This window comes from Oncorhynchus mykiss, chromosome 21 (genome assembly GCF_057628025.1).
Source record: "Oncorhynchus mykiss isolate SJ-2025 chromosome 21, ASM5762802v1, whole genome shotgun sequence".
Lineage (NCBI taxonomy): Eukaryota > Metazoa > Chordata > Actinopteri > Salmoniformes > Salmonidae > Oncorhynchus > Oncorhynchus mykiss.
In genome coordinates, this window is record NC_143042.1 from 13097831 (window position 1) to 13123132 (window position 25302).

The 25302-nt window shown below is 45.9% G+C and overlaps 1 protein-coding gene across 6 annotated transcripts in view; it reads right to left on the reverse strand.

The window, feature by feature from the left end:
* Nucleotides 1-25302, reverse strand: part of LOC110500005 (synaptotagmin-1) — a 217711-nt gene that overhangs the window by 86984 nt on the left and 105425 nt on the right. For 4 of the 6 annotated variants that reach the window (XM_090213828.1, XM_090213825.1, XM_036957293.2 and 1 more), the window contains exon 3: nt 18881-18972. The gene's annotated coding sequence lies outside the window, so the exon portion shown is untranslated. Of the gene's footprint in view, nt 1-7758; nt 7992-18880; nt 18973-25302 lie in introns of those variants that run through there. The other 2 variants (XM_090213829.1, XM_090213826.1) reach the window with 2 other exon arrangements.

Consider the following 25302-nt stretch of genomic DNA (forward strand, 5'->3'; position numbering starts at 1 on the left):
TCCCTCTCCCATCATACCCTCGCTTTCACTCCAGTTCACCTCCCGGCCCCCTCTGACTTTCTTCTGCTTTTGTGCAGCTGGCTGACATATAGTTGGCTATAGCTGCACCTGAGTGGGGGTTTACCAGTGGACTCTGGGTAGAAAGACACTACAAAGACAGAAGCTTTTAAAATGAAAGATAACATTTGGTCAAAGCTGGGAGTTGGGGCTACTAGGTAAGGCAATTGGGCCAGGATGTCACTTCTCACCGTGCACATCTGTGTGACACACAGGGGAAATTAACCACTGGCTGGAGTCCGGCGACTGTCTTTCTGAATCCCAGGGGCCAGTCGGTCCCCACACGGGGCGCCAAGTCCACACGGCAGCGCTGCGAGCCTGGACGTTAACACACAGGCCCAGGTCTCTGGCTTCAGCCAGCTAGCTACCACAAACAAGGGCGTCCTCGGGAGAGTGAAAAATTACCCCATTCACCCCCACTGCACAGGGACAGCAGGAGGAATCGAGGGAAGGAAGGAGAGGGAGAGAGAGCAGATGGATGTCCCTGCTGGAGACAAACACAGTGACACGTGCTTCCTGCCTCAGTTGCCCTGACCATGTTATTAACACACCACTGGAACACACTTAACTCATGCCTATTCAATTATGCTAATTCCAACATACAAATGACCCTGGTTGGATACCCCCATGTTGTCTCAATTAGGGGACATGTGTAGAAGGGGTAAAGCCCAGAGAGAGGGGTGTGGTTCTGGTAATGTGTGATAACCAGGCCGGGGGCGAGACGTTTACCCCTCTGGGATGTTGGGATGATATTCCACGGCCAGAGGAATTCCGTGCGGCTGCTATCTACAATGGTTCCATGCGCGGTCCCACCAACCATATCACCAAAGCTTACGGCGACGGATCAAAGCATCTTTCATCTATTAGGGCAAATAGAAATCATCTGTTTTCATGTAAAGTTGCCGTTTTTTCACACAGCCATGACGTTCACACTGATCCAAATGCACAGCTGTCAAATGCTTTTAACGAAAGTTAAATGATACGCCCGCTGTGGCTTGCATGTGTCGTAGGTAGGTACATTGTAAAAATATGCATTTAAATCAATAAGGAGAATCGACAAAGCGATGCTCACCTTTAATACTCACATCCTGTGTGTGTGTGTGTGTGTGTGTGTGTGTGTGTGTGTGTGTGTGTGTGTGTGTGTGTGTGTGTGTGTGTGTGTGTGTGTGTGTGTGTGTGTGTGTGTGTGTGTGTGTGAGGATCTCCTTCTATTATCCTGGGATGGGCTCTGGGATGACAAACTAACATGTGGAAAGCATGTGGCTTACTTCTTCCTGATAGAACATCCACTGCCCAGAGAAGCTCCGTATCAAACCCATAATCTCATTGTAGCCAAACATACCAGCAGCTGAAGCCATTACCTAGTGTTTGGATGGCCTCTTGTGCAAACATATCCCAGACACGAATCCAACGTTCAGGAACAAGGGATTCTCCTAATTCTCAGGATTAAAACATTAACTGACGTGGCTCCAAGTTCGCCAGAGGGTCAAAACCTAATCTGTGGGGTAACGGCGAAAGCTTCAGCACTGGGCTGATACTGCCACTCTAAGAATAGATTTGCAAAATGCATTTTCTTATCTTATCAAAGGTGGAATGCGTTCTGGCTTGCTATACATGACCCATTTTAGTGAAGCAGCTTCAGGTCGTTCACGCACGCACACACACACTCAGTTCAGCCCACTGGCATGGGGGTAAGTGTGTGCCTCTTTAGCACCTGTCTCCTGACAATCCACTGTCACCTAGCAGTCCACTGACTGGCTGTCGCTGTGTGGAGAAGGTGGTGCTGAAATCTCTCAGCCCTCTTTCTCACCTCAATGATGTGCAGCTGAATTGATTGGCCCTGTCCAGGAGAGGAGGGGTGCTGAAACTCCCAGCACTGCTGTGTCTGAGCAGGCAGTGCTGTTAGATGATATAGGTGCTGAAACCGCCAGCACTGCTGTGCCGAACCCAAAAGGAACTGTCCGGAGACAGGGGGTGCTGAATATAACTGGCTGCTGGCTACAGGGAGCTGTTTGGCCATGCTGCTTGGATGTGTCTAAATGAGCCCAGCTCTCGGCAGGCAGGCACCTTCACGCCTTGTTTGCTTTGGAGCTGTCATGTGACAGCATCATCTGCACCAGAGGGACGCTGGGGCCTGAGCTGGATATCCACATCGATGGAACAGTAGTGGAGAGGGTAGTAAGTTTTAAGTTCCTCGGCGTACACATCACAGACAAACTGAATTGGTCCACCCACACAGACAGCATCGTGAAGAAGGCGCAGCAGCGCCTCTTCAACCTCAGGAGGCTGAAGAAATTCGGCTTATCACCAAAAGCACTCCCAAACTTCTACAGATGCACAATCGAGAGCATCCTGTCGGGCTGTATCACCGCCTGGTACGGCAACTGCTCCGCCCACAACCGTAAGGCTCTCCAGAGGGTAGTGAGGTCTGCACAACGCATCACCGGGGGCAAACTACCTGCCCTCCAGGACACCTACACCACCCGATGTCACAGGAAGGCCATAAAGATCATCAAGGACAGCAACCACCAGAGCCACTGCCTGTTCACCCCGCTATCATCCAGAAGGCGAGGTCAGTACAGGTGCATCAAAGCTGGGACCGAGAGACTGAAAAACAGCTTCTATCTCAAGGCCATCAGACTGTTAAACAGCCACCACTAACATTGAGTGGCTGCTGCCAACACACTGACTCAACTCCAGCCACTTTAATAATGGGAATTGATGGGAAATGATGTAAAATATATCACTAGCCACTTTAAACAATGCTACCTAATATAATGTTCCCTACATTACTCATCTCATATGTATATGTATATACTGTACTCTATATCATCTACTGCATCCTTATGTAATACATGTATCACTAGCCACTTTAACTATGCCACTTTGTTTACATACTCATCTCATATGTATATACTGCACTCAATACCATCTACTGCATCTTGCCTATGCCGCTCTGTACCATCACTCATTCATGTATCTTTATGTACATATTCTTTATCCCTTTACACTTGTGTGTATAAGGTAGTAGTTTTGGAATTGTTAGCTAGATTACTTGTTATTACTGCATTGTCGGAACTAGAAGCACAAGCATTTCTCTACACTCGCATTAACATCTGCTAACCATGTGTATGTGACAAATAACATTTGATTTGATTTGATTTTTGAATATGACTTGGGTGCTCGTATGAGAACATTCTGATTGACATAAAAAATAAAAATATATAATTTGCATTTTGCACAACCTATAACTTTTTAAATAGGATACAGAACCCAGGAGTAAGATGATGCAAAATAAGGAGACCACCACCAAACACCAAATGAATGCCCAATTCTCAAACTACCATTAGTTACAATCACTTCACTTATTTAAAACCACACAATCAACCTCTATTCATATCCAATTCCATTCTAAGAATAAAGTAGTGTATTCTGTGAATAAAGCTTCTGATCACTGCTTAAAGAGAGACCACCACCAATTTGACCGCAGACATCACCCTGGGCGTTTGGCGAGGTTGAGTTCTGTCCTCCATCTCCCTGCAGTAAGGATGGATAGACAATCAGAGTGGGCGTTGAGGTGGTGAGTCACGGAGGAAGGACAGAGTCCAGCAGAGTGGAAAGTAAGAGGCCCTGGCTGTCGCTCAGAGCGAAACACGTAACAGCCAGGGAGAGTAGTACACGGGTCAGAGCGCACGCACACAAACACACACAAACACACGCACACGTCTATTGTCTAAACATGCCTCTTCCTCCCTTCTCTCTCTGATTCACCTGGTTTCTTTCTCCCTTCTCTCTCTGATTCACCTTCATTCTTCCTCCCTTCTCTCTCTGATTCACCTTGTTTCTTTCTCCCTTCTCTCTCTCTGATTCACCTTCATTCTTCCTCCCTTCTCTCTCTGATTCACCTTGTTTCTTCCTCCCTTCTCTCTCTGATTCACCTTCATTCTTCCTCCCTTCTCTCTCTGATTCACCTTCATTCTTCCTCCCTTCTCTCTCTGATTCACCTTGTTTCTTCCTCCCTTCTCTCTCTGATTCACCTTCATTCTTCCTCCCTTCTCTCTCTGATTCACCTTGTTTCTTCCTCCCTTCTCTCTCTGATTCATCTTCATTCTTCCTCCCTTCTCTCTCTGATTCACCTGGTTTCTTCCTCCCTTCTCTCTCTGATTCACCTTCATTCTTCCTCCCTTCTCTCTCTGATTCACCTTGTTTCTTTCTCCTCTCTCTCTGATTCACCTTCATTCTTCCTCCCTTCTCTCTCTGATTCACCTTGTTTCTTCCTCCCTTCTCTCTCTGATTCACCTTCATTCTTCCTCCCTTCTCTCTCTGATTCACCTTGTTTCTTCCTCCCTTCTCTCTCTGATTCACCTTCATTCTTCCTCCCTTCTCTCTCTGATTCACCTTGTTTCTTCCTCCCTTCTCTCTCTGATTCACCTTCATTCTTCCTCCCTTCTCTCTCTGATTCACCTGGTTTCTTCCTCCATTCTCTCTCTGATTCACCTTGTTTCTTTCTCCCTTCTCTCTCTCTGATTCACCTTCATTCTTCCTCCCTTCTCTCTCTGATTCACCTTGTTTCTTTCTCCCTTCTCTCTCTCTGATTCACCTTCATTCTTCCTCCCTTCTCTCTCTGATTCACCTTGTTTCTTCCTCCCTTCTCTCTCTGATTCACCTGGTTTCTTCCTCCATTCTCTCTCTGATTCACCTGGTTTCTTCCTCCCTTCTCTCTCTGATTCACCTTGTTTCTTTCTCCCTTCTCTCTCTCTGATTCACCTTCATTCTTCCTCCCTTCTCTCTCTGATTCACCTGGTTTCTTCCTCCATTCTCTCTCTGATTCACCTTGTTTCTTTCTCCCTTCTCTCTCTCTGATTCACCTTCATTCTTCCTCCCTTCTCTCTCTGATTCACCTTCATTCTTCCTCCCTTCTCTCTCTGATTCACCTTGTTTCTTCCTCCCTTCTCTCTCTGATTCACCTTCATTCTTCCTCCCTTCTATCTCTGATTCACCTTGTTTCTTCCTCCCTTATCTCTCTGATTCACCTTCATTCTTCCTCCCTTCTCTCTCTGATTCACCTTGTTTCTTCCTCCATTCTCTCTCTGATTCACCTGGTTTCTTCCTCCCTTCTCTCTCTGATTCACCTTCATTCTTCCTCCCTTCTCTCTCTGATTCACCTTGTTTCTTCCTCCATTCTCTCTCTGATTCACCTGGTTTCTTCCTCCCTTCTCTCTCTGATTCACCTTGTTTCTTCCTCCCTTCTCTCTCTTTCTCTGGAATTGTCATTCTCTCTATCTCTCTTTCTCTGTTTCTCTCATTCTCTCTTTCTCTCCCTTTTTCTATCGCCCTGGTTTCTGTATTTATAAGACAAGATATCCAATATACTCTTCTGCCACCTCTAAATAACCCCAAAACATCCTCAACGTCACTACAAGGTTGCATGAAGGTCACACGCTGCTCCTACTTTACCCTTTGCTTGTCAGAGGCAAACATATTTACTTAACTGAAAGAGCTGCTAGATAAACAAAAACACTGTTTGAACTGAGTGAGAGCGCCAGAGAGAAGCTCATTAGTTATTGATGCAAAGAAATGAACACACACGCGAGCGCGCACGCAAACACGCGCACACCATACACACCACGCACAGCCTGTCTCTCTGTTTACTTCTCAGCCTTGAGACTATAGCATGAGTCCTGATCTCATTGTAGTGCTCATACATGCTGAAACTACAGTTCTGGTCAAAATCCATTGAGAGAAGTTCCACACAAACCAAGGAATCTATTGTGTAAACAGCAAGTGTCCACCAGTCTATCACTAAACACTGTCCCATTCAAAATGAACCAGATGAAAGCTGAATATCTTTTCATTTAAAATGTCTATGAATATGATCGGTAACAATAACCCTGAACAAGACCAGACTGTGGAGACATGATCCATTGTTCAGCCTACCTTGACCCCTGTTGGAAGTGCAAATCCATTTTCCAAAGGCCAGATTGTTACAGTGGATGTGAATACGCTAGATAGGCCGCCAGGAGAGAAAGAAAAAGACCTGGCGCAAAGAGGTGAAATGAAATTGAAATCCGACAGGTTTGATTCATGTGTAAAAAAAGAACTGGCCCGTGCATTGGCTTTCATGGATTACACCAGCTGAGGACAATGGAAGGAAATGGAGAGGAGATGTTTGAAGCTCCACAATGAGACAACCTTCCACTCTTTCATGTTTCTAAATGAGAGAACAACTATGAATGTTAATCACCGTTCCACTGGATCTGTGCTCTGGGTTTGACCTATTTATAGTAGAGGGAAAGGAATGGAGGGGTGGAAAGAGGACTGGGTCAATTCATCTGAAATAAAGAGTGGGAGAAGGATAGAGAGAGAGGGGAGAGAGAGAGGAGAGAGGGGAGAGAGAGGGGAGAGAGGGAAGAGAGAGGGGAGAGAGGGAAGAGAAAGGGGAGAGAGAGGGAGAGAGAGGAGCCAAAATGATTTGAATACGACTGTCTCCATCCGACTGTCTTCCATCAGTCCATGGGAAGGGGGATACCTATGTGGAGGGTAGGCAAGACGATAATAACTCTATTCATCCATCTTGCCTGTACAAAATAGGCCCTACTCTTTAATATCAGGAAAGCTGATTCTCACTGAGAAGCTATTTTATTCTGGTGTATGCTGTGGGTTTGTAATGTCTCTGTTTGTATTTTGTGTTGGTGACAACCCCATTTTCCTCTTTGGTGATTGATAATCATTCATCATTCAGTCAGCAGAATCCAGTCTTTTGTCTCATATGGAAACAGAGGCTCTGCTGCTCCACACTGAATATCCAGCCCTCCCTCCCTCCCTCCCTCCCAGTTCCAGCGCTGCATCTGGAGCCCAGCCCAACACCAGTGGGACTCCGCTCATCCCAGTCTTTCATTAATGCCATGGATGCTTTCAACTCTGCCGCCATGTCCAGCCGGGTCACACACAACCATGCACACACACAGATGCGTATACACACACAAACACGAACACACAGACACACATGCATGCGTTCACACACACACACACACACACACACACACACACACACACACACACACACACACACACACACACACACACACACACACATCGTGCATTCACAAACACACAGCAATTTGCTGTCAGCCTTCGTGGAACGGGCGAAAAATGGTATGCCAGTAGTGAGGCGAGAAAATATATACAGTAATCATTTATTTATGCTCTGAGACAAACTCCTGCGATGATGACAATATCTAACAGCACTTCGCCACAAAAGAGAGCAATGAAATACATCAGAAAACAATGGAAACAACAGCTATTAAGGCCAATTTACTAAACGGGATCCAAATCAAAAACCGCCTTTTCCTATTTTGTTTTTTTTCTTCTGTAAATGGCAGTATTGATGTCCCATGACATCTGCCATTAAAGAGGAGCTAGAGTCAGAAATAAACTGACTGCTGTCACATACAAGCTGACCTGTTCCAATCAGGTTACATATGCCCTGTGACCCGAGTCAGCTGACGTACACAAACACACACTGACACACTCAGACACAGACACAGATGAGAAACAACACCATTCACCTTGTCCTTGCAAGCCACATCCATTCCAATAAGATCACCTCCCGATACACAGGCACCGCTAAGCGCTTTCGTGATCTGTTCTCTGTACAGTAAGCTCTCTCAGCGGAGAGCCTCCATGCTCTCTGTGTCTTACCTGGCAGCACGTGCACGAGCCTGGGTCCTCCTTTACAGCCTTCTGGAAGGGCTCTGGGGGGTTGAGGGAGATCGGGGCTGGGGCTGAACGCTCAGCGAGGTCCCTTTCACACAGTGATGGATCAGCTAGCGCTCACTTACGCTCACACACCAAACACAACACAGCTCCGGCAGGCAAGCTCTGATTCCCTTGCTTGCTTGTTTCATCTCTCTCTTCCTCTCTCTGACACTCCCTCCCACTCTTCCCGCCCACCTACTCCAGCCCCCTCCCCTTCTCTCTCTCCCGGTCACACTCACGCCTCTCTCTCTCTCTCTCTCTCTCTCTCTCTCTCTCTCTCTCTCTCTCTCTCTCTCTCTCTCTCTCTCTCTCTCTCTCTCTCTCTCTCTCTCTCTCTCTCTCTTTGACATGTAACCACCCACCTCTGCTCTTAAAAACAATAGTCTCTCTCTTCCTTGTACTAAACCATACATTCACAGATAGTACACAGACCCTCTATATGTAGCTTAGAAAGTCTCTCTCTCTCAAGGTGCTGCCTCACAACAGCGCTCCACACAGCCAGATGTAAAGCTGAGGGGAAACACAGCACACCCAGGGAGAGGCAGCAACAGCCAACGGAAATAAACCAATCAACAGAGCATAAGGTAGTTGCAGTGCATTTGGAAAGTATTCAGACCCTAAGCACACAGCCAAGACAACGCAGCTGTGACTCCGGGGCAAGTCTCTGAATGTCCTTGAGTAGCCCAGCCAGAGCCCGGACTTGAACCCAATCGAACATCTCTGGGGAGACCTGAAAATAGCTGTGCAGCAACGCCCGTCCAACCTGACAGAGCTCGAGAACTCCCCAAATACAGGTGTGCCAAGCTTGTAGAGTCATACCCAAGAAGACTCAAGGCTGTAATCACTGCCAAAGTTGCTTCAACAAAGTACTGAGTAAAGGGTCTGAAAATGTATGTAAATGTGATATGTAAGTACATTCATACATTTGCAAACATTTCTCAAAACAGTTTTTGCTTTGTCATTATGTGATATTGTTTGTAGATTGATGAGGGGAAAAAACAATTTAATCCATTTTAGAATAAGGCTGTAACATAACAAAATGTGGAAAAAGTCAAGGGGTCTGAATACTTTCCCAAAGAACTGTAAAAGTATGGTTTATACATTATGTACAGTGGAGGACTGTATTAGCATGGGCTTGTGTACCTCAAAAGAGTCACCCTGGCAGTAGAGGCCTGGCTTAGTTTGGTGTGGTTTAATTCCATTATTCAGGAACCACTAAGGTTCTGACCCGGAACCCCCCTGCCCCCCAACTCATGCAATCTCCTCAACTGATCTTGAAACCAGTATTCACATAAGTCTTACAATGGAGCTCTGTCAACTTTCGGTGTTTCGGTGGGCTGAAGTAGAAGAAGGGAGCCTCAGGCTTAGACAGATGTGATGTATCATAACCCTCTACAGCCTCCCCTTTACACCTGTGAGGCCTACGTGAAGGAAATAGGCCTTGTTAAGCTGATAAAAAATGGGGAGTGGGAGGCTCATGGTGTTTGTGATGACACACAGGGCTGTTGGACACTGGAGCCAGTCCAGCGGCAAGGCAACGATAAGCAAAAAGACAAGCCAGGCAGGCTGTGTTAATGATTACCATCACCTGGTTTAAGCTTCCTTACAAGTTGGCTTGTTTGGCTAAAAGCTTGAGTCTCGGTCAGAAAACTGTGGTTGTTATGCCCACCTATCTGTGGCCATGTGTGTGTATTACGTAGGGATGGATAGGAGCGACGCTGCGTGGGGACAGGGCGGATTTCCGCCCCAGTGGTCTCAGGAAGACAGGAAAGGGAGGAAAAAAAGGGGGTTGGGCTGGCCATCCATGTCTGTGTATATGGAGATTATCTTCCATCTCCCTGACGAGCTCACACACACACACACACACACACACACACACACACACACACACACACACACACACACACACACACACACACACACACACACACACACACACACACACACACACACACACACACACACACACACACACACCCAACACCTCAGCGCCACAGAGGCTGTTCAAACAACACAGCCGTAGACTGCAAACTTAGCCCAGTTATCACCTCCAGTATCTGACTAGCTGTAGCATGCAGTCTGTCAGTGATAGATCTCTCTGAGTTCTCAGAGAGGAGGGAACTAAGAGAAAGAGGACAACAATGAAAAGCCACGGATTGTCGTCTAGGTGAGATTCAAGCTAGCTAATCGTAATGACTCTGTGAACATTAAATGCAGGCAGCTGTAAAATGGTTAGTGACTAAACAGGGCCCTGGGGTAATAATTACTGCCCCTAGGGGTTGGAGTGTAAAGAGCTGTTCCCATCTCAGCAGGCAGAGGAAACGTCTTGCATGAAAAGGCTCATTCAGAAACAATATTTCGTCATGGAATGGCAATATGAGCCGTCATGCTCTTGGACTTCCATAGGGTATGTTACTAGACTATGGACTTGGAAAAACGTGGAAATCCAAACAGTACTATGAGCTATTGAAAGGTGCAAACACACTGTACGCATTCACTTCTTATCTCAATCCTATCTCTCATCTGGTCTCTATGGGGGTACCACAGGGTTCAAATCTCGGGCCGATTTTTTTCTCTGTATATATCAATGATGTCGCTCTAGCTGCTGGTGATTCCTTGATCCACCCATACGCAGGCGACACCATTCTGTATACATCTGACCCTTCTATGGACACTTTGTTTAACAAACCTCCAAACGAGCTTCAATGCCATACACTCCTTCTGTGGCATCCAACTGCTCTTCAATGCTAGTAAAACTAAATGCATGCTCTTCAACCGATCGCTGCCCACACCTGCCCGGCCAACTAGCATCACTACTCTGGACAGTTCTGACTTAGAATATGTGGACAACTACAAATACCTAGGTGTCTGGTTAGACTGTAAACTCTCCTTCCAGACTCACATAAAGCATCTCCAATCCAAAATTAAATTGAGAATTGGCATCCTATTTCGCAACAAAGCCTCCTTCATTCATGCTGCCAAACATACCCTCGTAAAACTGACTATCCTACCGATCCTCGACTTCGGCGATGTCATTTTACAAAATAGCCTCCAACACTTACTCAGCAAACTGGGTGTAGTCTATCACAGTGCCATCCGTTTTGTCACCAAAGCCCCATATACCACCCACCACTGCAACCTGTATGCTCTCGTCAGCTGGCCCTCGCTACATATTCGTCGCCAGACCCACTGGCTCCAGGTCATCTAAGCTCCACCTTATCTCATCTCACTGGTCACCATAACAACACCCACCCTTGGCACGTGCTCTAGCAGGTATATCTCACTGGTCATCCCCAAAGCCAACACTTCATTTGGCCGCCTTTCCTTACAGTTCTTTGCTGCCATTGACTGGAACGAATTACAAAAATTCCTGAAGTTGGAGACTTATATCTCCCTCACTAACTTTAAGCATCAGCTATCTGAGCAGCTTACCGATCGCTGCAGCTGTACATAGCCCATCTGTAAATAGCCCATCCAACTACCTACCTCATCCCCATACTGTTCTTATTTACTTTTTGCTCTTTTTGCACACCAGTATTTCTACTTGCACATCATCATCTTCACATCTATCACTTAATTTGCTAAATTGTAATTACTTCGCTACTTTTGGCCTATTTATTGTCTTACCTCCTTAGTCCATTTGCACACACTGTAGATAGATTTTTCTATTGTATTATTGACTGTAAGTTTGTTTATCCCATGTGTAACTCTGTGTTGTTGTTTTTTGTCGCACTGCTTTGCTTTATCTTGGCCAGGTCGCAGTTGTAAACAAGAACTTGTACTCAACTGGCCTACCTGGTTAAATAAAGGTGATTTTTTATATATATATATATATATATATATATGAAAAACTCCTTGGCAACAGTGAGCTGTTTGCTGATTGGCCGGAAGGCTTTCTCCTCTGTGGTCCGGTGCTGTAATGCCTTCTGTTATCCCGGGGTGGGTCGGTCCCCATGGCAACATTTTATGTCCTGTTATCGTAAATATGCAGGGAATGGTAAAACAACAGCAACAAAACAACAACAAAAACCGAGAGAAAACAAGGCCACAGTACACCACTGCATGATTAGATGTAATGAGCCTTGAAGTCAGGAGTCACAGAAAAACGTTTCCCTTTTTCAGATGAAAAGTCACAAGAGACTAGAAACCAAAAATGAATCCATGCAATCAAGCAAATCCAACTAACAAACAGACTATGTTAGCTAGCTAGATCAAGGCAGTGAGACACAACATAACAGCAAATGGCTGCCACACAGCCAGTCTGCAAAATAAATATTTCATCCTGGTCTCCTCTCTCTCCTAGACTGTGTCATCCACCACTTGGCTGATACAGTCAACAGGCTTTGTTCTGGAAGCTTTGGGGACTACGAGGCTCCAGCCAATCAGACTGAGATGAACACAAAGTGTTGCCAATTCCAAAAAGAAAGAGAGAGGGGGTCTATTTCAAAAAAGTTGGAGAAAAAAAACTGGGGAAAAAACTATAAAAAACATTTCAAGAAATAATCTTGGCTTGACTTTTGTCTAGTGGCCCATGAGGAGTATAATTATTCTCTTGGAGGGGGAAATAAATGAACAACCTAGCTCTCGGCTGCCAAGTTCATGAAGAGAGCCTGAAGTGGAGAGTTTGTCTTCCAGAAGAAAGCTAGCTGTGAGGAGTGGGGAGTCAGAGGGTCAGCAGGGACAGGAAGAGAGAGGCAGAGAAAGAAAGGTGGAGAGACAGAGAAGAAGAGAGGGCAGGAGAAAGAGATGAGTGGAAAGAGAAAAAGGCAGCCAATCTCCAAAAGGTCAACATTTTAAGATATACTTTGACAGTCCTAGCCCTTTAAATTGAGATATTATACAGCATGTCATAGTCGATTCCCAACTCAGCCCGTCTACCACTTGCATTGTCTTCCATCCCAGGAATAGTCTGTAAGGTCTGTATGGTCTGTATGGTTATCATGCCCCTGTCACAGTCAGCTCATTTCCACACTACCCATGGGTGTTATGCTGTTCAAAGAATTCTTAGTGAGTCAGACATATTTCTGAGAATTCTGACTTTCTTACAGAGAAGAGACACTTGCTTTAATTACATCTGATAGCCCCCTTACACTCTCTCGTTACACTCTCTCTCTCTCTCTGTTCCGCAGGCAGGAAGCTGCCTTAAAGCTCTATCAATCCAGCCTGGAGGATGTGGTGCTGTTCATAAGGTAGGACCAGCAGGCTCTTTTCAACACGCACAGGTGCTCCTTTCACTCTCTGTTGGCGCACACGCGCAGACACACACACACACACACACACACAGACAAACACAAACACACACACACAAACACACACACACACACACACACACACACACACACACCCACCCACCCACCCACCCACCATGTTGGGGTCATTAGCACATGCCAACACCATTGACTCTGCACAGATGCTTGGATAGGAGAGAGGAGAGAAGAGGGAGGGAGGGAGGGAGGGAGGGAGGGAGGTCTGGTAAAACAGAGAGGTTAATTTCAGCAGGATAACATACAGAGGCACACCATTCACACCCAGGGGTTTCTTCATCTAAATGAACCACTTTTCACAGTGCCTATCTAATCATGTCATCTTCACAACTCACTATATCATATTATAGGGTATTACTTGACCGGAGGTGGAAGTGAACAGCTACTTTGTGTCTGACTAATCACCAAAAATTGAAAGCAGAGACGTAGACCGAGCAAACAAGCTAACTCTCCTCCGCCCACAAGATGGTGTGGCTCCCCTGCAATGTGTGTAGTGGGTATTTTGGCTCTCCAGTGGTTTGACTGAGAGGAGACAGTCAGTCCCCACAGCCAGTCACCAGGTCTAGGGTCCGGGGCCTCTGAGAGGGTCAGGGGTCACCTCCTATCTCTCTCAGGAGGGGTAATTAATAAAGATGTCATGGAGAGAGGACGGCCCCCTTTAGACCTCAAGAACCATCCTGGACTCAGAGGACACCAACGTGAGAGGAATGAAGAGCTATTTTAACACACACACACACACACACACACACACACACGCACACACACAATGCACTACATGGAAGTGTATTTTGGTCTTTTACTCACCAAACACGTCGCTCCTATCGATATAGTTAAATAAAGTATTCAGACCCCTTGAGTTTTTACACATTTTGTTACTTTACAGCCTTATTCTAAAATTGATTACATCGTTTTTTCCCACATCAATCTACACACAATACCCCATAATCACAAAGCAATTGAGGACATTTTTTTTATTTAAGCAATTTTAGAATAAGGCTGTAACGTAACAATAATGTGGAAAGGCTTAAGGGGTCTGACTACTTTCCGAAGGCACTGTATATTACAGTATTGTATGCCATCAGGCTGGGACTACAGACAGAGTCAGGGTATAGGAGTTAGTACTGCCTGTGTCAGACAGTCAGAGAGCCCCGGGCAGGGCCTGATTGTGTAGAGGACTGGGATAGGGGATTAGGGAGGATTTGGAGAGCAGTCATTACCCTAGCCTGTGGAGGGTCTGATAATTAAATTACCTCAGCAGCCATGCCGCTGCCTTCCCATCTATCTACTATACACAGACCAGGGCTTTCAAGGTCACTCTGCTCATATCTGGAATGAGCTGCATGGCCACCATCTTGACTCAAGATCCTGAATGACACAGTTGACTTGAAACTTTATCCACGGCATGAACAACACATTGATGCCAATGGATGGTTGGTCTTGAAGGTGGAGTGCAACTTAAGTCAGGACTTCTTTAGGCCTTTGCAGTTCACATTGAGACTGACACAGACATTCAAATGTCTGACTGTCTCAGACCTCTGATTCTCTCCCTCTCTTATTTAAAAATCCTGAACATCAGCTCTCTTGTTTCCAACTACTCTCTGCCCTTCCCGATAGCATGTGGATTGACTCGTTGCCATGCAGTGGCTGAGATCTGCAGGTGGTCCTCTGGTGGTGCTGTGGTTGGTGGAGTGAGCAGTGTGTGTGGTTGGAGTGGGGAGACTGACAGGAGATGGGCCCAGCGTGATGGTGATGGTGGTGAAGTGGCCCAATGTGGGAATACTGCAGATGGCCACATCACAGGGTTCCCCCCTGGTGTCTATGCTCAGACCAGGAGGGGCTGTGACCTGCTGGGAGAGAAATGGGGAGAGCACTTGGAGAGAGAGGGAGAGAGAATAGATGAGTGGAGGAACAGGGGAGAGAAAGCAGGGCAGAAAAGCTAGAGGAAGAGAGAGTTAGCTGGAGGTGATGAGGAGAGTGAGCAAAATAATGAGGGAGAGAGAGAGAGAGAGAGAGAGAAAGTGGGGGTGCAGAAGAGAGAAAGTGGGGGTGCAGAAGAGGGAGATGTGGGTGTATGGTCGTGGTTGAACAGTAGCAGCTCCCACGTAGAGATTGAGGGTTTGTCACGATCTGCCACTGAGCACTCCCTCTTGCACACACGCACGCACGCACGCACGCACGCACGCGCGCACACACACACACACACACACACACACACACACACACACACACACACACACACACACACACACACACATATAGAAAAACATACCCACCCTACCAGAAAAAATGTATTGACCCACACACTCTACATGACTTTGAGACTTGTAAACAGCCACAATAGCCTATTTAAATAAAGGTCAGTCTAATCACTAACACTGATGAAATACATTTCTCCTCTTCTCAATTAATATCACTCACACATTAACATGAATCCACGCATGAGTAGCCACACACAGTGACAATGTACATTAACCTGCTCAACTGTAGTAAATGGAGCCAAATGTCACCCATGTTGAGGCAATTCCCAATGACCAATGTTACTTCATGCTTATGAGATTCCATTCTCCATGTTCCGGAGTTGACAGCATTGACAATAAGCTGTTTTTCCCTCCACGACCATATACCAGCGCTACCATAAACTGATGTGCGTTTTAATCCAGCCCACACATTCCCAGGGATGACAGAGGCACCACAATCCTTAATTGCCTGTCACTCCGTCACGATTAAAGCAAATGAATAGACATCCCTTCCTATAAGATGTGATCGTATTCACCAGTCAGTTGTCTGAGGATCATTAAGGCTTGTTGATGAAAGCAGCAGACGGAAAGTACACCCAACCAACGATCCTACTCCACTGCTGAGCGAGGGCAATGGATCAGCCGCGTGCCTGAACTGACTGCGGTTACCCTAGCAAAGTGGCACCGATAGATCTGCTGGGGAAAGACAGGGTGATGCACGCGCTGTTGAGGGTGATTTGCGGCGACACACGTGTGTAACGGGGTTGAGCTGGGCTCTGTCTTTGGAGAATTAGAACATCGGCCCTGAACAGCCAATGAAGCTTATCGCGGGCGCAGATGATTTCTCGGTAGGGAGTCATTCCCAAGAGAGACCATCTGCCCGCAACTTTCAATATCACCACCGTAACTCACAATTTCACCACCGTTACTCTCCATGTCACCACCGTAACTCTCAATGTCACCACCGTAACTTAATGTCACCACCATTACGCTCAACGTCACCCCCATAACGCTCAGTGTCATCACTGTAACATTCAATGACACAACCATAACAGGAGCTCGCTAGTGATGATACTGCTTGCTTGAACATGAATCACTTGAAAAGCAAATAACTGTTGTGCCCATTTTTCTCCTGTAATGCATATACTGTATGACATATCGCACACCTGTGAAGGTTTCTGAATGTATGCATATTGTCCCGTTAATTGGTGATCTCTCATACCCTTACATTACTGTTCCTGACGGTAAAAGATGGCTGCTCATTGGGCAGAGCTGAAGGTGCGTGTCAAACACCTGTGTTTGGATGGGAGGCGGCCATGCTCCCGGTGTGTCTAAGACAGATGTTTCATGGGACAGTGGTGGCGGATGATTGATGCCTCGCAGTACGTCAGGTGGCAGAAATCCCAGACACCTCAGGGTTTTTGGCTTTGGCGTGTGATTTTTTTCCCCCTTATTTTTTCCTATAATGTGGTTAGTGAAGGAGAGCGAATCTGGAGACAGACGGGGGGGATTGGCAGAAGCCAGAGAAGCCAGTCGATCAACAGACATGTATCACAAAACAATGCCGTTCGGAACACACAGAGGACGACAACAGCTGGTTGCCAGATTCCCTCTAAAGCACCTGACTGGTGTGACGCTATCTCCTTGGCAGAATTAGATTGCCTCAAGGAGCAATAATTACAACAAGCGATCTTAATCTCCGCCGTGGGAAGGTGAGCAGGGGAGAGGGGGGACTCGTTCAGTGACGAAAACCCCTAATATCATGTCACGTGGCTGAAGGCAAGACACCCACCCCCGTCCAACTACCTCTTCTTATGGAAGTCACCTTGTAGATGCCCTTGACTAGACCCCATTGCCATTCCAGGGCCAAGTAACTTTTTCATTTAGCCTCGCTGAGATAGCTAGACAGAGTAAAAGAGCAGGCTTCATGCTCTGTTTGTCCCCCCCCCCCCTTCGCAGCAGAGCTACTGAGACAAGTGAGTTAGACTGGAGAGAGAGAGGTGGGAACCCGGCCGGGACTCCTTTACTTTAGCCTCGTCTGCCCTAATCACCAACATTGAATTGCATTGTTTTAGCCAGGCAGATTGGGGCCCTGCTCAGAGGTTCATGAGGGGGAGGGAGGATAGGAGACAGAGGTGGGCAGGGAGTCTATCTTTTCCCCTATCTCCCTCTTTCTCTTTCTCTCTATATCTCCATGGGCCGCACTCTGCCACTTTGGATATGTCATGGTTAATAAGGATGACAAATTGGGACTGCTCCCCTCGGTCTCCAGTCGGTGCGGTGGCTTCGGAGTCTGCCCTTATACGCCCAGAGGAGGCCACGCTCAGCACCGCTCACAAACAAAATGGAATTTAACAAGGCCTGAATCAGCCACATGCCTCAGCAAATGGCTACTCAACCCCGCCGCACCTGCCTCACCAGCTGGATGTACATGTTGTTATAGTAGAGTGGTATTGTGTAGTGCGAGGGAGGAAATACGGTTTGTGAACAGAGACCAGGACAGAGTTCCCTATTGGTTAAACTTACACCAGGGTAAGACTCCATATGATCTGCCTGGCTTTATTTAACACTGGCTTAATCATAATTCATTAATTCCTTCTCAAGCAATGTTGGAAACCTTGTGTGTGATGATAAAACTCCCTTAAGCCTTCATCTTCATAGTTTTTTTCACTCTTCATTTGTTTTCCTGCTATTTATTCAAATACGACGTTGATCAACAGTGTGTGGTGTCCTCATATTTGTGTTTGCCATTTATGATGACCTTGGTCGCCATGGCGTGCCCTTGGCCACACACGCTCGGTCTCCCCTAGCTTGAGACAGAGGATTGTCACGTATGTTGTTGGATCTGAAAATGTTGCTCTGGCTGTCACAGCATGACATTCAAATGTGAACAGTAGTGTGATGAATATAAACACCATGACATCAAGAGAACCCCTGAACCCCCCCCTACTTAAATTCAAGATAAGGACTGCAGTGGTTACCATTGGATTCCCACACGATAACATGACTCATCTTCCTAGTTGGAGCTCAACGGAGCTCTTTACATTATAGCCTAATGTATATGGTGCGTTTGAGCCTTTCCTGCTCTAATAGATCAAATCAATACTTTATTAGTCCAAATAAAGACCATGAATGAGCTATGGTGTCCAGAGACTGTAGTATCACATGTCTTACTCTACAGTACTAATGAGGCTTTCAGTGCTGCGTACCACTGTTTGATGTGTCTTTTCTATTAGAAGTGTGTCTTGGTGGCCTCTATGAGTTGTTTAATGCATGTATACACAAAATGTGCGGAATAATACATACTAATTAGCATTAGTCATTGTACATTGTGAGACAAATCTCTGTGGAATTCTTCTTCTTTTCGGGATTGCCCCCCTGTGGTCATTGGCATTTAAGGATAAGGAACCAGGGGACTGAGGTTATTTGCCCATAGGGGTTGGAGATCCTTGGGGTCTGAGACAGTGAATAGCCAGAGTGGCTCTGTGGACCTGTGGCATTTCCACTGAGACAGGATGTCTGTTTTGTTTGCCTGTCTTTGAGTACGAGGGAACAGAGACTAACCTTTAACTCAACGGTGCCTGCTGCTAGGGGCTCTTCCAATGCTGCTTCTTCTTCTTTACACAGGAGTTGCACGCAGTCGAGATAGTTCAAAGCTGAGGAAGAGACAGACAGAGCATGTTAATTTGGAACAACAAAAAGTATGCAAAGTTCATAGAACTGAATTGAGACTAGTTACTGCAGGTCGGTTCCTGTTTTCAAGAGAGATTTTAAACAAGCCCAGTCAGATACTTTGCTATTCTGTGTATCGATTTCTGACATTTTGTGTTCTTGAGAGCAGCCATTTTCTTTTAAGAGTACTTTATAAGCCAAGCGCACACAAGACCAATAGCATTTCAATTCTTTCAGCCAATCAATGTGTACGGCAATGGGCTCAAATGGCGACATCCAGAACCGAGGCACGGTGAAATGAACCAATGTCATTTCACCCAGTGGATTTTTCCATCAGCTCAGTTGTGTTTATTTGTGTGTGTGCGTGTGTGTGCATGCGTGCGTGCGTGCGTGTGTGTGTGTGTGTGTGTCTGTGTGGGGGGTGGCAGGGATCCATTATCGATGGAGAGCTTGCACAGCCGATTGGTTGTGTTCATTTAGAAGCCGGTGGAACCAAGTCATGAGCTGGAGACCAGGGACGGGGACCAGCTGGGGATCTCCTCCCCACAGATGCTGCCTGCCACTACAGTGTGAAAGGCACTCCAGCGTGGAGGAGGAGGCGGATGTGGAGTACGGACCATCTCTAGTTAGGGTCACAGCAGGGGATTTTCAATACTACTTCAATGTCTCATTTCATTGTAAATCATGTTTGAAAGGAAACTAATGTGATCGGTTGACTGTATTTTGGTTTTAAAATGTATCCAAAAGCAATATCCAATAAACACCTGGATGGAGATTCACAGAATCACAGAATATATTACTTCAAAATGGATAAATAAAAAATGCAAATAAGATCTGTCCTTGCAGCATACGTCTCAAGGTTCTGCTGTGATGGAGAGCTATCTGCACCATCTTGACGGCGTGGGGATTTGGAGATGGAGTTTGTGATTCCCTATTCATTCCCCCATTACTATTGAGGAGCTATTTGCCGGGCCTTTAAAAGCTATTTCCTCCGGCTGGCACTGGCAGGTACACAAAGGCACAAAAATTCAGAGGCAATTTGTGCCTCGTTTCAGGAAACTAGGGGTATGTCGCGCATCACTACTTCACAGGACAGCCATTAGAATACATTTTAAAAGCCATTTGAACTTAACTTTTTTTAATCAAAATGCGTTTTTTGGCAGAAATGCTTTACAAACTTGTATGCCATCTGCAAATTCGAATGAAATTGTTAAATTACGAGCCTAGTTCGTTTAGGCATGGAAAAATAATCAGAGTATGAATTAGAAAATTCTGGAGTTTGATTGCAAATAAATATGCAGACGGAGACGAAAAGAGAACACACAGAAAGAAGGCTGTTGTATAAAACACCTGTCTCCGGATTACATCTTCAAACTAAGGGCAACCATGGCATCAATGACAGAGAAGCGTCCATCCAATCATAAAATAGTCTAGCTAGTTACATTTGCTGTCACACCCTGACCATAGTTTGCTTTGTATGTTTCTATGTTTTGTTTGGTCAGGGTGTGATCTGAGTGGGCATTCTATGTTACATGTCTAGTTTGTCTATTTCTATGTTTGGCCTGATATGGTTCTCAATTAGAGGCAGGTGTTAGTCATTGTCTCTGATTAGGAACCATATTTAGGTAGCCTGTTTGGTGTTGGGTTTTGTGGGTGATTGTTCCTGTCTCTGTGTTTGCACCAGATAGGGCTGTTTTGGTTTTTCACATTTCTTGTTTTGTAGTTTATTCAAGTATAGTTTTCTTATTAAAAACAAACATGAATTTCAACCGCGCTGCATTTTGGTCCTCCTCTCCTTCGACTCAAGAAAACCGTTACATTTGCAGATATTACACGTTTCTAATTTTGTCACAAAGTTGTTTTCATTTCAAGTTAAAGCATACTGTTAGCTATATATTAACAACATGCTATCAAGAGACCATGTAGCCAGTGCCTTGAAATACATTTTTCAGCCGTAAGCTCCTGCTATAGAATGAATCACGTGCTCTTGTTAACATACCCATGAATTCCATTTTCCTAACAATTGGTGCCACTCTGTCAAAAACAGTTGATATTAACCCCAGCAAAGCCATCCTCAGTCAGGATGACATGCAGCACGCTAAGAACTTGGAAGGAGACAATGATATGTTGATGCTTGGTATAATACATGTGCATGAATGAAATCTCCACCACATTACTAACACAAACACAAACACGCACACATACACACACCTCATCACATGTCATTCATCTCTTTAGGATGCGAGAGTGTGTACTTTTCCAATGTTATTTTTATTGTCACATACACCAGATAGGTGCAGTGTGTGTGTGTGTGTGTGTGTGTGTGTGTGTGTGTGTGTGTGTGTGTACTTTGAGTGTCTATGCCACAGTAAGTAACCAGTGGGATTGCTTTGAACCTTGCCACACACATTAGGTGTAGCACTGCCAAAGTTTCCAGCTGTTCTCCTGTGCATATTACTCAATGTACACACAGAGCACAGTAGGGTTGTGACAAGTAATCACAGAACAACGGTTTCGAGCAAATCAATGGGCCTGCTACCACTTCCGACGCTCGGCTAGATGAGTGTGAAAATAAGTCATCGTAGGAACACAATGACATTGTCGTTATGATATCCAAACCGCCGCTTTCGTCGAAATGAGTGTTGGCTTTCGTGACTCCTACAATTGGTCAGCTACAGTGTCTGCAACAGCCAATCACCCTTTGTGGTGCTTCACATAAGTCTTCATTTTCCCGGCGTGGCGCCTGCTTTTCACCAGCCTCCTGTCATCTTTCTCTTCACCGTGTTATTCCTCCATCCTGCATTTCCACTTAGGGTATCCACCACTCTCCATCTCCCTCTCTCCCTCCACCTCTCTGCTTGCCTGAACACGTGAGTCCGTCTCCATCATCCTCATATCAGATGCCTCCTCTAGAACTCCTCTGTATTCTGACCAGGTAGCCCTTTATCGCTTATTCGCTCTTAACGCTGGCCGATTTGAATGGCTCTCAGGCAGCAGCCGGGTGAATGATGCGATCCTTCTCGTTGCACAGTGATGAATATAAGGCCCTATGCAGCCTTGGCCGGGTTCCTGAGAGCTATGGTCTACGATCACGACCAGCTCAGTGCGATGCCAAAGGGAGAAATTACATTTCCATCTCTTAGTATTCCGACGGGAGACAAAACATACATACAATGTTTGTGTTCCGGTATATTTCCCTGGCTTGGGTTACAACATGAAGGAGACAAGTGGTGGAAACCATCTGTAGATGTGTGTACTGGTTAAGGACCAGTGCTGGGGGGGGGGGGGGGGGGGTGGGTGGATGGGTGACAGGAGATATGTTACCCCAGTAATCTACAGTGAGGGGTGAGCGGTAAAAACAAACATGACCTTGAGGACTTGGCCGTGCCAATCACCAGAGCCTTGCTCCCCTTGACAGGCACTGAGGCAGAAACCCAACGCTCCAGATATGTCAGCTGGTGTAATGACCGGACCATTGGCTTATACCATCCCATCAGTTCTGAAGGGGGATCCAACATGGAATACGATGGCAAAGCATCTCATGAGAAGTCATGTTCGTTGGTCAAGACAATGAGATGTTTGTGAAAATGTCATTATCAGATGGAGAAAACAAGGAGGGTGTCACACCCTGATCTGTTTCACCTGTCATTGTACTTGTCTCCACCCCCCTCCAGGTGTCACCCATGTTCCCCATTATTCCCTGTGTACTTATACCTGTGTTTTCTGTCTGTTGCCAGTTTGGCTTGTTTGTTCAAGCCTACCAGCATTTTGTCTCAGCTTCTGGTTTCCCCTAGTCTCTCTTTTTCTTGTCCTCCTGGTTTTTGACCTTTGCCTGTCCTGACCCTGTACCCTCTCGCCTGACCACTGCCAGACGCTGAGCCTGCCTGCTGTTCTGTGCCTTTGCTCCACCTCTGGATTGCCGACCTCTGCCTGACCTGACCCTGAGCCTGCCTGCCATCCTGCACCTTGGCCTCTGCTCTGGATTATCAACCCCTGCCAGCCTTGACCTGTCGTTTTCCTGCCCCTGTGGTTACAATAAACATTGCTGCTTAACACAGTCTGCACTTGGGTCTTACCTTGATTCCTGATAGAGGGAAGAACCAACATATTTTCGCACAGTTTTAATCATTTAGATTCTGAAAATAGCCAAGCCATTGTCTTTTACGAATATGAATCTAGCTTTTAGTATGTATTTTCATCATGCGTTGGGACACCATACAACGCCTCAACAAAACAGGCATATAAACATAGTAGCCCATGTCCTCTTTCCCCTTAAAGAAGGACAGGATACTGGTGTTCTCTGCCTCAGAGTCTACCCACTGAGATGATTGGTGTTGACAGAAAGCCTGGAGTGTAAGAAACATCCTTCTTGACAGCTAGAGAAGTCTCATCACTCAAACATGTTGGAGCACATTCTGTGAAACCAGGCAGTTCTGTGGAAAGCAGGAACGTCCAATCACTAGAACACTTGGGGAAATGGATTTCTATAGAGTGATACCTGTAGCGGGCTCTGTACTGTACTGTAGATCGGAGAAGGTACTTAAGTATTTACTGTATAATTACAGTTGAAGTCGGAAGTTTACATATATCTTAGCAAAATACATTTAAACTAAGTTTTTCACAATTCCTGACATGTAATCAGAGTAAAAATTCCCTGTCTTAAGTCAGTTAGGATCACCAATTGATTTTAAGAATGTGAAATGTCAGAATAATAGTCGAGAGAATAATTTATTTAAGCTTTTATTTCTTTCATCACATTCCCAGTGGGTCAGAAGTTTACATACACTCAATTCTTATTTGGTAGAATTGTTTAACTTGGGTCAAATGTTTTGGGTAGCGTTCCACAAGCTTCACACAATAAGTGCATTTTGGCCCATTCCTCCTGACAGAGCTGGTATAACTGAGTCAGGTTGAGCTGGAGTAACTGAGTCAGGCACCTCCAGGCCCATCCTCCAACCCCCTCTGTGGTCACTCTACGGTGGCGGGGAGCGCCGTGGAGATGATTAGAAACTGTTACCCAGCATGCCTCTAGGCTACACAGAAGGCGGTCCCTGTACGGCTGGAGCTCGACCAGGCTCATCATCTGCCCCCAGCAAGTCCACTCTACCACACTACCACTGATAAGTGATGCACCTTCACTGGTCGACACTATAAAACCAACTCTATTGTGATGCGCGGATCTACGGCTGTATTAATATTGAGGACCTCTGACTTCCCACAGCTAATGCTATAAGGCAGTTGTTAAGTTGTCTGTTTTGGCGGGCTTTGTGTGTAACACCACAAGCATATTACCCTGGGTCTGTTAGTTGACAGAGAGGTAGGCACATAGGACATATAGTTAGCCAGCTAGGAAAAAGATAAGAACAATCTCACCCCCTCATACCCTACATTTGCATTAAAAAATGGTGTCACTTAGCAGACTCTCTTATCCAGAGCGACTTACAGTTAGTGCATTCATCTAATATCTTCTACTGAAGCTCTGAAACCTTCCATACGTTGAAGAACGAAGGCGGAACAACACTTTCTCCAGCATACTGATTTCCATCTGCTTTCTCTCATTTCAACCTTACACTCACTCATAAAGCCCGAGCACGTTGTCACTCCTCCATACTTTTCCTTAACTATTTCAGGAGAGAGAGACTAGACTGCCTGTCTGTCTGCCTTGCGGTGGCTGTTTGTAAGGGCTGTCAGCCACAAGCAATGTACGGTGCTGATAATGTTCTTTCGTTCCCCGCTTGTACTCTGTCTGATTGTGGACACGTGCTCCGCTGAAATATCAAGACGGGAATAAGAGTGCTACGAGGCTTAAGGAGATGCAGCGACGACGGAGGAACAGGTGACAAATGAAAGCCAGCGAGAAGGCTTTTGTTATTGTTTTGAGTCTTGTCTCTCCGAATAGTATTTTTTCATAATTTTTTTGACAATTCTCTCAGTTCTCCCAGACTGACTCTTATTCCCACCAACCTCCCTCGGCATGCCCACAAAGCTTGAACCATAAGTCTTGGGTGGAGACATGCCACCCCGTGTTAACAGGCTACTTCTGTGGATTAGCTATCCCGTTGTGACACATTTGCAATCCGCTTCTTCTGCTGGCTGATGGCGGCTCGCGGTGAGAGTAATTACAGTACAAACCCAGGCGATCAATTTAAATTGTAAACTCCCTGAACTCTGGAAGACATTTTTCTACACAAAAAAATGAACTGTTTAGGTTTTTTTGGCTCATGTCCTGCAGACATGTGCTGAGCAACATGTATTTTTCAGCCATGTTCTATGTCAAAGCACATGGAAACTATTCGAACAGCTGCCATCAACAG